Genomic DNA, 15,072 nt, shown 5'->3' with positions numbered 1-15,072 from the left:
GTTGAGTAGTGGTTAAAAACATGGGTTCCGGAGCTGGTCACCTAGGTTCAGTCTGCCACTTGCTGTCTGTGTGATTTTGTACACATTTCCTAACCTTTTTATGCCTCAGTTTTCCTATCCATAAAATCAGTATGTTTCTCATGATTGTGTTGAGGAATAGATGACAGTGTCTGACCCATAGTAACTACTTTATGCATGATAGCAGTTTTCATTATTAATTTCTGAATGCCCTTCTCTATTTTCCTTCTTAGAATCTCTGCTTTGAACAGTAATTCCATTTGAGGTTTTTTTTTATAAAGCTTTCCTAATTCATTCACTATGGCTTCTACCCCGATCTTAGAGTATTTGCTTGATTATGACAATTATTCATTATGAATTCTTAATAAATATATATGAGATTGCCTTTTTATCTTATAATTTTTATACATTCTTTTCATATATGTAGTAAACTCAAGACCTAGATCATGATTTTAATTTTTTCTTTATTGCATTCAGCATCCTGTTTTTCACCTTTTAGTTTACTATGGTTGACTGATCAACTTATGCAGCCTTCTAATGTATTTTTTTGTTTTGTTTTGTTTTGTTTTGTTTTTTTGCGGTACGCGGGCCTCTCACTGTTGTGGCCTCTCCCGTTGCGGAGCACAGGCTCCGGACGCGCAGGCTCAGCGGCCATGGCTCATGGGCCCAGCCGCTCTGCAGCATGTGGGATCTCCCCAGACTGGGGCATGAACCCGTGTCCCCTGCATCGGCAGGCGGACTCTCAACCACTGCGGCACAAGGGAAGCCCTATTATTATGTATTTTTAAAATCAGCATTGTAGTCTTACAGTTACATTAAACTGGATTTATTTTAAGTAATCCATTAATATATGTGATTAATTCTATCTTCATCTGTGCTGCTTATTCCCTCTTCTCTTGAATTAGAAAGAATTACTGAGGTTTAACATTTTTCAAAAATCTTTATGACCGGATCAGGGAAAATAGGGTAAATATGCGTCATTGAATGGAGAAGGAAGAGAAAATAGAGGTTGAATGGCAGGTTTTAATTAAGGAAAAGTAAAAGTGAAGGAATAGTGTACAAAAGCAAGAAGGGAAAAATAGAGAGGGAGAGACAATGAACAATTAAGAAGACCAAAGAACAAGAAAGTAGAAAAGATATAATTGAATATGTGGAAAGTGTTAGGTAAAGGTGGCATGGGGAAAACAGAAGTACAGAAAATAAGATCATAGATACCCACCTGTCCACATACCAAAACAATTCCCATGTGTAACTGAGTTAAGATATAAACATCACGGGTTAGACATTATAAGAGAGTGTTTGTCAAACTTCTGATTTAAGAATTCCTCAAACACAGAAGTGCTATAAGAAGCAACAGAGGGCTTCCCTGGTGGCGCAGTGGTTGGGAGTCCGCCTGCCGATGCAGGGGACACGGGTTCGTGCCCCGGTCCGGGAAGATCACACATGCCGCGGAGCGGCTGGGCCCGTGAGCCATGGCCGCTGAGCCTGCGCGTCCGGAGCCTGTGCTCCGCAACGGGAGAGGCCACAGCAGTGAGAGGCCCGCGTACCGCAAAAAAAAAAAAAAAAAAAAAAAAGAAGCAACAGAAAAGTGCACAATCAACTGAGAAAGACAGGCCTCAAATAATGAACATAAAGGAGGAAAACAATTGATATATAAACTTTTTTCCACATATTTAGTTTCTGTTACAGTCAAATACAATAAAAATGAAAGCTCCAGTTTTCACCTAGCAAACGCTCAAAGGTGTTACCCATATTATACTTAGAAGGTTTAAGAAATGATAAAACAACAATAATTGTGAGTAACTTTTATTGGTGGGTACTATATAACAGGTACTGTTTAAATTCAAGCTTATATTTTGCTGGTAAGGTATAAAATAGTATTTGGTGCTGCTATTTTAGAACATATTTTGGCAATAAGTATTAAGAATAATTAACATTAGTGTTGAGGGATAATCAATGTTTAATGGAATTTTTCTTTTGCTCTACCAAAATCAAGTAGCATTTCAATAAACAGTTTAAAACAAATATACGTACTTAGTAGAGCTAACCAAAAAGTCTATTTGAAAGATTTAGGAGAACCAGTGAATAAAATTTGTTTTAAATGAAAAGTTTGTTTTTTAAAGGGGTAGTGTTATTTACCTTTCAAAGTTGCATGATGTCTCCCAGAAACCCTTAAGTTTTAAGATGTGAATAACACAATGGCAGTAAACTGAAGAAAAAAGGAAAATCCACTAATCTGAGTTAGCATAGTATGAATCTGTCCCTGATTTACACATGTGATGCTTGAGAAGAGAAACTGTTACACAAGGACTAATTGAATACTCTATATTACAGAGGTGGGTACTAAAATAATTGTGGGAGCATAAATAATTACTGTGTTAATATTCTGCCTAGCCTGAAAAATGCAATCAGCTCTGTCTTCATTTATTAATCCCTCTCCTCTTTTGTTCTTTTTCACTTCATGACCTCCATATTAACTGGGGAGACAAAATAAATTTGAATCAAGTAATATATTCAAATTCCGTCTTATCAAAAAAACAACTCATGGGCTTCCCTGGTGGCGCAGTGCTTGAGAGTCCGCCTGCCGATGCAGGAGACGCGGGTTCGTGCCCCGTTTCGGGAGGATCCCACATGCCGCGGAGCGGCTGGGCCCGTGAGCCATGGCCGCTGGGCCTGCGCGTCCGGAGCCTGTGCTCCGCAAATGGGAGAGGCCACGACAGTGAGAGGCCCGCATAACGCAAGAAAAAAAAAAAAACAACTCAAAGTGAATAGAGAAAGCAGTTAGGTTATAGTATGTTTCATATCTCATATCTCATAATGGCAGAATTGAATTGGAGGATTGCTGAATTTATTATTCTAGATACGTTCATAATATATATATATATTTTGTTCATAATATGTTTATCCTACCTCACTATTTTCATGGTGGAGAGAGTGGGTAGGTAGCAGAGGCATGTGGGGCAAAACTGTGCCTGCATAATTCAGCCTCAGTCTTTGTAGGTGACTTCTCACTAAGAGATTGATAGTTGAATGGTAGTTTTTCCCACAGCACTGTTGTTGTTGGAGACAATGAAGAACAGTTGCAGGGACAGTTTGAGAAGGAGGAAAAAATGTCAGAACACAAATGGAAGAACTCAGTAGTCGCCATGAGCAAGGATTTCTCTCTTTTATATGAAAATAGACTCTGACTGTACTATGAGACGGTAAATGCACATCTGAAATGTGTACTTGATGCTGATGGAGTGGCATACCTTGCCTTTGTTCCATTTATATAGCTAGTTTTGTATCAACTCTGCCATGAACTAGCTGTGTGACATTGGACAAGGCACTTTCTGTTTTCCTGATACCCTTTTATATGTAAATTGAGAAGAATAATGGGATTAAATAATTTTTAAAATAATTAACTTGCAAACATTTAAAGAACTTACAACAGTACATACATTAAACGTGATATATGTGTTTACTATACCTATCATTTCTCTGTATTATTATATACTTATTACTCTATAGTATGTATAATAGGATCATAGGATTTTTTAAAGTTTTTTTAAGAGCAGTTTAAGGTTCACAGCAAAATTGAGCAGAAGGTATAGGGATTTCCCATTTAACCCCTACCACCACACATACGTAGCCTCTCTCATTATCCACATCCACACCAGACTGGTACATTTGTTAATAATTGATGAACCTACATTCATAATCATAATCACTCAAAGTCCTAAGTTTATGTTACAATTCACTCTTGATGTTGTACATTCAATGGGTTTAAAAACATATAATGACATGTATCTACCATTGTAGTCTCATACAGAGTATTTTCATGGCCCTAAATATCCTCTGTGTTCTGGCTCTTCATCCCTCTTCCCCCACCAAATCCCTGGAACCACTAATCTTTTTCCTGTCTCCATAGTTTTGCATTTTCCAGAATGTCATTATAGTAGGAATCATGCAGTATGTAGCCTTTTCAAATTAGCTTCTTTCATTTAGCAATATACATTTAAGGTTCCTCCTTAAATATGTGGGATAAATTCCACTCAATCATGGTTTATAAATCTTTGTATACATTCTTGGATTCCACTTGCTAGTATTTTATCGAGGATTTTGGCTTTTAAGTTCATGAGAGATATTGGTCTGTACTTTGCTTTTCCTGTAATCTTTTTGCCTAGTGTTGGTATTAGGGAAATGCTGGCCTCATACAATGAGTTAAGAAGTATTTCTTCTGCTTCTATTGTCTGAAAAAGATTGTAGAGAATTGGTAGAAATTTTCCCTTAAATATTTGGTAGAATTTGCCAGTGAACCTATCTGGGCCTGGTGTTCTCTGTTTGGGAAAATTATTAATTATTGATTATATTTATTTAATAGATATAGGCCTACTCAGATAGTCTCTTTCTTGTGTGAGTTTTGGCAGTTTGCGTCTTTCAAGGAGTTGGTCCATTTCATCTAGGTTATCAAATTTGTGGGCATAGAATTGTTCATAATATTCCTTTATTATCTTTTTAGTGTCCACGAGATCTGTAATGATATTTACTCTTTCATTTCTGATATTAGTAGTTTGTGTCCTCTTTTTTTCTTAGTCTGGCTGAAGGCTTATTGATTTTATTAATCTTTTCAAAGAACTTTATTTTCATTGATTTTTCTCTATTGATTTCCAGTTTTCAATTTCATTGATTTTGGCTCTAATTCTTATTATTTCTTTCCTTCTACTTACTTTTAACTTAATTTGCTCTTCCTTTTCTAGTTTCCTAAGGTAGAAACTTATATTATTGATTTTAGATCTTTCTTCTTTTCTAATATACACATTCAATGCTCTACATTCCCCTCTAAGTATTGTTTTTGCTGCATCCCACACATTTTGATAAGTTTCAGTTTCATGGAGTTCAAAATATTTTTAAATTTCTAGATGTTTTTTCTTAGGTCCACTTCTTATTTAAAGGTGTGTTGTTTAATCTCCACATATTTTGGGATTTTCCAGTTTTCATCCTGTTATTGGATTCTAGTTTAATTCCACTGTAGTCTGAGAGCAGACATTGTTTGATTTCTGCTCTTTTAAATTTGTTAAGGTTTGTTTTATGGCTTAACATGTGGTTTATCTTGGTGAACATTCTTTGTGAACTTGAGAAGAATATTTATACTGTTATTGTTGAATGAAGTAGTCTACAAAGTGATTATATCCAGTTGATTTGTGGTATTGTTGAGTTTGACTATGTTTTTTTTTTATAAATTTATTTATTTAAAAAATATTTTTGGCTGTGTTGGGTCTTCGTTGCTGCGCGCAGGCTTTCTCTAGTTGCGGCTAGTGGGGGCTACTCTTTGTTGCGGTGTGCAGGCTTCTCATTGTTGTGGCTTTTCTTGTTGTGAAACACAGGCTGTAGGCCCACGGGCTTCAGTAGTTGTGGCACATGGGCTCAGTAGTTGTGGCTTGTGGGCTTAGTTGCTCCATGGCATGTGGGATCTTCCCAGGACAGGGTTCGAACCCGTGTCCTCTGCACTGGCAGGTGGATTCCCAACCACTGTGCCACCGGGGAAGCCCTCAACTATGTTTTTAATGATTTTCTGCCTGCTTGATCTGTTTGCTTCAGAGAAGGAGTGTTGAAGTCTCTAAGTATGATAGTGGATTCAGCCATTTCTCTTTGAAGTTCTACTAGTTTTTGCTTCACATGATTTTTTTTTTTTTTTGCGGTACGCAGGCCCCTCACCGTTGTGTCCTCTCCCGTTGCGGAGCACAGGCTCCGGACGCGCAGGCTCAGCGGCCATGGCTCACGGGCCCAGCCGCTCCACGGCATGTGGGACATTCCTGGACCGGGGCATGAACCCGTGTCCCCTGCATCGGAAGGCGGACTCTCAACCACCGCGCCACCAGGGAAGCCCGCTTCACATAATTTGATGTTCTGTCTACACATTAAGGATTGCTATGTCTTCTTGGACCCCTTTATCATTATTTATTGCTCTTCTTTATCCCTGTTAACGTTCCATGCTTTGAAGTCTGCCCTGTCCAAAATTAATATAGCTAGTTCTGCTTTCTTTTGATTAATGTTAGCATGGTATATTTTCTCCATTCATTTACTCTTTATTTCTATGTCTTTATATTTAAAGTGCATTATTTGTAGATAGCATACAGTTAGGTCTTTGTTTGATATACTCTGACAGTCTCTGTCTTTTAATTGGTGATTTAGATCATTGACTTTCAAAGTCAATTGACTATTGATATAGTTGCATTAATATATAACACATTTGTTACTGTTGTTTATTTTTTACATTTTGTATCTCTTCCTGTTTTTGTCTTCCACTCTTTTTTCTGGCTTTTTTATTTTTAATTGAGCATTTTATATGATCCTTTAGCTGCTCCTTTCTTAGTAGATTGATATACTTTTTTTAAAAAAAATTAATGGTTGTCTTAGAGTTTACAATATATATTTACAGCTCTTCTAAGTCCACTTTCAAAACTGCTTCATGAGTAGTGTAACTTATAATAAAACAATCCTAATTACTCCTTCCTGTCCCTTGTATCATTGTTGTCATTATTTCACTGAAATACAAACACAGAAGCATATATATTTGGTATTATTATTTTGAACAAACCGTTATCTGTTAGATCAATTAAGAATACAAAAAATTTGTTTTTATTTTACCTTCACTTAATCCTTTTTAATGCTTTTCCTTTCTTTATGTAGGTCTGAGTTTCTGACCCATATTGTTTTCCCTCTCTCTGAAAAAAATTTTTGAACATTTCTTACAAGGTAGGTCTATTGGCAACAAAGTCCTTTAATTTTTGTTTGTCTGAGAAAGTCTTTATTTCTCCTTCGCTTTTGAAGGATAATTTCATAGAGTATAGAATTCTAGGTTGTTGGTTATTTCTTTCTCAACATTTTAAATATTTCAACCTACTCTTTTGTTTGCATGGTTTCTGAGAAGTCATATGTGATTCTTATCTTTGTTCCTTTATAGATAGGGAATTTCTTTCCTCTGGATTCTTTCGGGATTTTTCTTCATCTTTGATATACTGTAGTTTGACAATGATATGATTAGGTTTTTTGTTTGTTGGTTTCATTTATCCTGCTTGGTGTTCTCTGAGCTTCCTGGATCTATGGTTTGATGTCTCACATTGAGTTAGGGAAATTCTTAGTCATTATTGTTTGGAACATTTCTTCTCTTCCCTTTTCTCTTTCTTCCTCTTCTGGTATTCCCATTACATGTATGTAATGCTTTTTGTAGTTGTTCCACAGTCCTTGGATATTTTGTTCTTTTTTTTTTTTTTTCAGTCCTTGTTCTCTTTGCATTTTGGTTTTTGAGGATTCTATTGCTGTAGCTCTGAGATCCTTAACTCAACCATATTCTGTCTACTAATAAGCCCATCAAAAGCATTCTTCATTTCTTTTTAATTTTGGGGGGGGATGTGAAGTAGAAAATAGCTTTATTGCTTTGCCAGGCAAAGGGGGACTCAGTGGGCTCATGCGCCTAAAAACTGTGTCCTCTCCATTTTAATTTTTTTAATCTGAAAAATGTTTTCTAGTTCTTTTTTTGGTAATTATATTAATATATTTATAAATATTTATACAATTATATACTTACACATAAGCATTTACGCAGACTTAGAAAAAAATGTAAGAACATTAATTCAAAAGGAATCACTGAAGAATAAACAGAATTTTCCATGATTTCCTTAAGGACATATATAACTAATTCTTTAGGGAGGGTCTCTCAATGTCCAGCCATTAGAAACTGTATTTTCTAATTGTAATTGTGTACTAGCAACACACAAGCATCATTGTTTTGTTTTGTTTTTTTTTAATCCCCTACTTGCCAGGAGAGTGATCTTAAAGTAGATGGGAAACTAAAGGTCTCTGAGCAATAGCAATTTATGTTCCTCAAGTAGAAGAATCAGTCAGTCTAAACCCCAATCGACAAAATAGGTTCATTCTGTATTATGGCTTTATAACAAGTTAAAGTTCTGATTTTGCCACGAGGATTTTTACTACCCCTTCAGAGGACTCTAAAGCCCAAAATACAAATTGAGCATGTTAAGCTGATAAGTCAAATCGTATTATATAGATTCAAGATGGCCTTTCCTAAATAATACTGAAAAAAGCGTTCACCAACCACAATTTGAATGTGGCTTTTGTTGGCAGAAAAAACTCACATCTGAAGATTACTGGTAATCTTCCCCACCTCCCTTAGTAAATGTTCTCTTATGAATTGATTTTAAATATCTTCCCCTTAGAGAGGTTTTCAGTTTTGATACCTTTTGCAAGAAACAGCATGAGGAATTAAGCTCAGTCACCAGAGCCTTTTAGAGACTGTTCCAACCAAGGGTAAAAAATGAATCATTATTTGTAACCAAAGGAACATGGTTAGCAACTCTCAGCTGCATCTTTTTCTTTTTCCCCCAGGGGCATACATTAAGTATGGCTTAAAGCACATAGGACAATCAATAAGCATACTGGTTACAACTACAAGCCATTGTACTCATGATTATTGAACAGCTGCCTTCCTATAGATCACTTGTGGACCCAAACAGTGGAAGGGCCAAAGGAACCAGTATGCTGTACTGGAAAAAACAGCAAGCACCTTCCTATCCCAGTCAATATGCTCATGAAATGTCCATTCCAGGACTAGCAGGATCAAGATAGTGTATAGAGTGATAATGAAGAAAGTTGTCTCAGCCTAGGATATTGAAAGCCACTCCATGCTACTCACCCTAATTTAACACTCTTTTTGTCAATAACACATATCATGGAAATAATTCTAGCTGGGAAGATGGGAATCCTTTGAAAAAAATTTTAAATATGATGAGCAATAATTATAAAGGATGCTTTTTGCATGTAAACAAAAGCCTGGACACTTTGTTATATGATATTTCCTACATGAACAACAAAACAAAATGTGTTAGAGAATTTCTTCTTCCTGCTAAAAATAAGGCTTACAAAAAAGGGAGGCTGTTCTTATATGAATCTAGCCATTCCTTTACCAAAGCAGTCTGAGGAGTAACATTATCATTTGATCCCCAAAAAGTGCCATGTAGGAGACCACTTATTGGAACATACATATCCTGCTGCCAGTAATAGGAGGTCTTATCCTTACACTTCCATTTGGTCACCAGATTAGGTAAGAAAGAGAGAGAAAAGTAGGAAAAAGAAGAAAATGGGAGAGGAGAGGAAAAAAGTGGGGGGGGGGGGGGAGACTGATTATAGGAGAGAACAATAAATAAAGGAGAAAGAAGGTGACTTGCTTGCCCACCTTTGGTTCTATGGTCCTATGAGCCAAAATGCATACTCAGTGACACGGTATCTCACAGAAACAGGGGAAAAGGGGGTAAGCTGAAAGTGGTCAGGCCATGATGTTAATTTCTTTCCTGTATAAAGACAGTCTCTTGAGGACAGAGCCCTGACTCCTGTAATGTAATATCATAGTCCAGATGAGAGAGTTTCCTTCGAGGGAAGTTGGTGTGAAGTTCAAAACGTTCATGTGGGGCTTCCCTGGTGGCACAGTGGTTGAGTCCGCCTGCCGATGCAGGGGACACGGGTTCGTGACCCGGTCTGGGAAGATCCCACATGCGGCGAAGCGGCTGGGTCCGTGAGCCATGGCCGCTGAGCCTGTGCGTCCGGAGCCTGTGCTCCGCAACGGGAGAGGCCACAACAGTGAGAGGCCCGCGTACCGCAAAATAAAAACAAACAAACAAACAAAATGTTCATGTGGATATCCTTTAGACTGGACATGCTTCACCAAAGCTAGTAGTTTAGCTTGCTCTGGAAGAGTGATTTGTTCTCTTTTTTCCATCTGGATACCGCAACATCAGCTGTGCTTTTGGTCCATCTACATCAATGCCCTCCAGTATTCCATCTGATTTTTCCGGTGGCATCTCCAATATTTCTGAATCCACGGCTGGCAATCCTTGGTGGTTTGTGGCTGTTCCAGGCTCAGTTCTGGCAGGGGGCTCAGCCAGTGACCTTCTGTTCTCCTCGTTTCTATGCCCCAAATCTTTGTGGGGAGGCTTTCCCGACTTGGCAAGATTCTCTATCTCCTCCTCTTCATCAGAGCCACAAACGGATATGAACTCCTCACTGCCAGAAAAAAATTCAGACTCAGATTCTTCATCTGAGTGGCTATCCTGTTTCACCTGTGTGTAATCAATTGTGTCTCTTTCAAGGAGGCTGATAGCAGCTTCTAGCTGGCTGTCTTCACCTGCATCTATAAGGCTCTCCGAACAGGCACATTTTTTTGTAGGGACTGCTAGAAAGTCCATCTAGTTGCCCGTGTTCACACAGAAATCCCATTACTTGGTCCAAGAAGGAAGATAGGTCGAACTGGTACCACTCTACTAGCTTCTGACCTGTCCCAGGATCCAAGATGGAAACAGGGTAAATCCCCTACCTTATAAAACTGTATGTATCTCTGAATTTCCTCACTGTCATGATAAACCTGCCAGAAAATGAAATGTTCCCGAATAATATTCTCCACTTCTTCCTTGCTCCGTACCTCCCGGTTGAGGCACTGGCATGCAAAGTCTTGTACATTTTGAATGTTTATCATCAGCCACTTATTCTGCGTCTGGCCACACTCTTTGGCTGTTTCTAAGCTGCCTTCATGCATCAAGTCAATGGGTGGCCAGAAGAGATCTGCAAGGGTAGTTTCTTATCTAGTGCTCTTGCATTTCTTAATTCCTGTTCTTGCCGAATAGTTTTAGTTTGAAAATCCCGGAAACCACCAAATATTGAACGTGCAGGTCTTTTAGGAGCACCAAACAAAGGTTCTAGTTCCACCAATATTTCTTGCTTTTGAGAAACTGAGGCACGGACTTCCTCGTCTGTGTGAGATCTGACAGTGGAGACACTTGCTGAACTGGTACGGGGCCCCTCAGCCATTCCTCCACCATCCAGAAACATAGCGACTGCCATCTCCAGGTTATTGTGGTAGGTTTCAAGCATGTGTTTCCCTACCCTTTCACTTGCACTGGTGATGGCGGTGAACTGACGAATTAACCACTTCACCGCCAAAGACGCCGCGCAGTCACCTCATTTTACCGCCGCCGCCGCTGCCGCCGCTGCGGCCGAACAACATTTTGTTTCTTTTTTAAGATTTATATCTCTCTGTTTACATTGCCCATTGCCCATGACAGTTCTTGCATGCTGTCTTCTTTATCCGTTAGAGCCCTTAGTATGCTAATGGTAGTTGTTTTACATTCGTGGTCTGATAATTCAAACATCCCTTCCATGTCTGGTTCTGAGATGCTCTTTAATTTTTTTTTTTTTTTCTTTTGGTATGCCATGTAATTTTTTCTTAATAGTTGACCATGTTGTACTGGGTAAGAGGAACTTATACAAATAGGCCTTAGTAATGTGGGGGAAAGGTAAGCATAGTATAGTCCTATGATTAGGTCTTAATCTTTGAGTGAGACTATGCCCCTGGAATGTGGGCTTCATAAGAATTTCTCAGAGGTCTTTTTCCTCCTTAGGTGGGACAGAATGGCTTAAGTGGCCTGGACTGGGTGTTTTCTTTCTCCCACATCAGTTAGGCTCTGATAATACCTCAGCAGGTAAGGCTTCGGATAATTAGCTTTCCCTGAGAGAAGGCCTTGTTAAGAAGAACAGAAAATACTGTGGTATATTTCAAAACTATTCCCCCATCCCTCCCTGCCCCTTGCCAGAAGCAAAAGGTATTTTTTTCTCTCTGATATTTACTGAGGAAACCTGATTAAGCTCCTGGGGGTAAATCTCATAATATTGTGGGGTCCACTATAAATAGGTCTCCCTGGACTTTTTAATTCTCAGAGTTTTCTGCACTAAGCCTCCAGTAATTCATCAGTTACAGTTCAGGTTTTCCAACCGGACACTGTTTCCCATGGTGGTTTCCACTTTAAGTCTCTTCTGGTAAGACATGCCAGTCTGTGTCTCCAATCTTGAGGCTGCAGTTTTCCCCATGTCCTCTACTCTCTTATGGATCTAAAAGGAGGTTTTATTTTTTTCAGTGTGTTTAGCATTTTTCCTGTTTTGGGGACAAAGTGATGACTTCCAAACTTCGTATATGTGGAACTGGAATTTGGAAGTCCAGGATTTTTTTTTTTGAGGCTTTAATATGTAAACATATCAAGCACTGGAACTGGGCATACATTAAGCATATATGTATTAGCTATAATTATTATATTTTAATGAATTATTATATAATTTACCACATTACTGTATAGCATTACTATAATTAGCTTTTGAATATATGCTATTATTCTATTACTATATAAAGCATTAATATATCATAAAATATTCTATATATTATATAGTATTACTATTTTACTATACAAAATTACTTTTTTATATAGTAGCGAGTAGCAGATCCCTTTTTAAAATACATTTATTGAATTATACATTACAAAACAATATACAAAAGATAACTAAATAAATAAGACAGATAAGTTTTAATAAAGTGAGTGCATTTGTGTAAACAGTGCCCAGTTAAAAGAAGAGAATATTATTAGAGCCCCAGAAGCTCCTTGATGCCTCTTATAAGGAACAGTGACCCCTTCAATGGCACCACTTCTCTGACTTCTAACAGCTTATACTAGTTTTACCTGTTTTTGAAGTTTATATAATGCAAACAATTTTCTTTTGTGACTGGCTTCATGTTCTTTACATTTTCTGTGCAGGATTTGTTTATGTCATATGTAGCAGTAACTCATTTATCTTCATTGCTGAATTGTGTAAATAAACCACAATTAATTTATTCATTTTTATTAGTCTTGTTACATTTGGAAAAGACTGCTAAGATAATGTTCATTTGACATTCTCATAGTGGACATGCTTGTATCATGTCTAATCTTTCTATAATTCACAATTCACCATAAAGATGATGTTTGTTTGGGGATTTTACAGACATTCTTTATCAAATTGACATTACCTCTATTCTTACTTTTCTAAAAATTTTTTAATGAATGAACATTGACTGTTATCAATGGCTTTACTGCATCTACTGATCATATTAATCATTGATTATTTTCCTCTGTTTTACTGTGAACAGAAATGTGATGAATTTGATGACTATATAATTTAAAAATGCATGAAAATAATAAGAAAATCTTTTTCCTCTGTGAAAATAATTTTATTTATTTATTTATTTATTTTTTGGCTGTGTTGGGTCTTTTATTTCTGTGCGAGGGCTTTCTCTAGTTGCGGCGAGTGGGGGCCACTCTGCATCGCGGTGCGCGGGCCTCTCACTATCGCGGCCTCTCTTGGTGCGGAGCTCAGGCTCCAGACGCGCAGGCTCAGTAGTTGTGGCTCACGGGCCTAGTTGCTCCGCGGCATGTGGGATCCTCCCAGATCAGGACCCGAACCCATGTCCCCTGCATTGGCAGTCAGACTCTCAACCACTGCACCACCAGGGAAGCCCCTGTGAAAATAATTTATATGCAAAATATGCAATGATAAAATTTAAACTCTGATAATGATTTAAGAAAAATGATGTTTACATGGGTTTTCTGAAGAAGATCCACTGGAAAGTTAATATAAGGGTTAATAATCTTTATCTACAGATGGATGAAAGAATGGTTCCCAATAAGCTATAGAATGGTTCTATGAAATTCAGTGTTTGTGGCTTTGAGAAAAAGTTATAAAATCATGGCTTCCATCAATAAACAAAAAGAATTGATCTATAAGGTGAATAAAATGTTAATTTCTTTGATCTGAGACCAAGTACACCACAAAAGGAAAGTATATGCTACCTGTAAAATACCGAGTTCCACATCATGATTTAAAGACAGTTTTACTATGCCCACCTAAATTCAGAATTCAATATTACATGATATTCTGCTTTGGGGTTATAAAAGCTGGCAGGAATCCTCGATTAGAGAAAGGTGTGAGCAAACTAGATTATAGGGATTGCTTTGCAGTATATGAATAATATATTTGACAGGCAGATAAAATTTAAATTTTCTCTTTTTGTTAAGGGTTGTTCTTTACCTTTTTTCCTTAGAAATATCATTGTAATATCTCAGTAAGCTTACCCCCATCCTCAACACAATAGTTTTTTAAAGAACTAAATGATCAGTAATTTTTTCCTATACATTGGTTTTTATTGTGTGCCAAGCCACATACTGGGTATCATACATTTGAGTAAGAAGATCCCTGCCCTCATGGAGATTCCATTCTAGTGCATATGTTTCCTAATACTCAAATTAGGGTTTCATGGCAGAAAAATGATTCTTAAGACAATTGTAATATTTTAAAATCCAAAGTGAAACAAAAAATTTAGTGTGAACCCTTAAATAAATTTTTTAAAAGTTAATAATTTTGATATGCCTTTCTTTTAAAAATAGAAAGGATTGAATTCTGATGGGTTGGCTAAGGGTTGAATTTGAAATGGTGTTCTGTAACATTTGGTAGGAATAGATTTTGGTGACAGCTTACTGGAATTGAAGGCATAGGTTTTCCAAAATAGCCACCTAATGCTTTCTAGCTTTGTAAAGTTAAATCTAAATAGCTAGTGGGGAAAATCCAAAAATCCCTATAACAATATATATAGGATGGGCAGCTATAAAAGAAAACTCTCCCAATTGATTTATTGGCTTTCTGTGCTATCCACTAATGAGGACACAAAACTCTGTTATACAATTATGTATTATGCAATAAATGTATATTATTACTTTATGATATATATTATTTCTTTTTTTGTTTTTTGGTAGGGTAAAATATGCCTATGGCTATATTTGGTTTCATGTTTTAATGAAGTATTTTGGTAAAATAAATCCACCACTTGATTCCCATGCTGTACATTTTTCTGGCAATCTCTCACCATAAGAATAGTAGATATCCTACCTGTGAAAATGAAAAAGGAAAACATTTCCTTTAAATATAGAAATAGTGTTGAGAAACTCAAGATGAATTTGGCAGCTCATTTACAGAAGTAAAGACCCATCTATGAAAATATATTATCAAATACTTTTATTTATTTATATATATTGAGTTCCTTTTTTAGTGGCTTTCATATTTCCATCAGAAAATTTTATGAATTTCTTAAGCTTTTTCTTATTTATTTATTTATTTTTTTTGCAGTACGCGGGCCTCTCACTGTTG

The 15,072-nt window shown here is 37.1% G+C and overlaps 1 pseudogene; it reads right to left on the bottom strand.

Annotated features, from left to right (window-relative positions):
* Window positions 1-9,356: 9,356 nt before the first annotated feature.
* Window positions 9,357-11,934, bottom strand: LOC103081285 (UBX domain-containing protein 7 pseudogene; annotated as a pseudogene).
* Between the last annotated feature and the right edge of the window lie 3,138 nt (window positions 11,935-15,072).

This window comes from Lipotes vexillifer, unplaced genomic scaffold (genome assembly GCF_000442215.2).
Source record: "Lipotes vexillifer unplaced genomic scaffold, Lipotes_vexillifer_v1.1 scaffold178, whole genome shotgun sequence".
Classification (NCBI taxonomy): Eukaryota; Metazoa; Chordata; class Mammalia; order Artiodactyla; family Lipotidae; genus Lipotes; species Lipotes vexillifer.
This window is presented reverse-complemented; position numbering and strand designations above follow the sequence as displayed.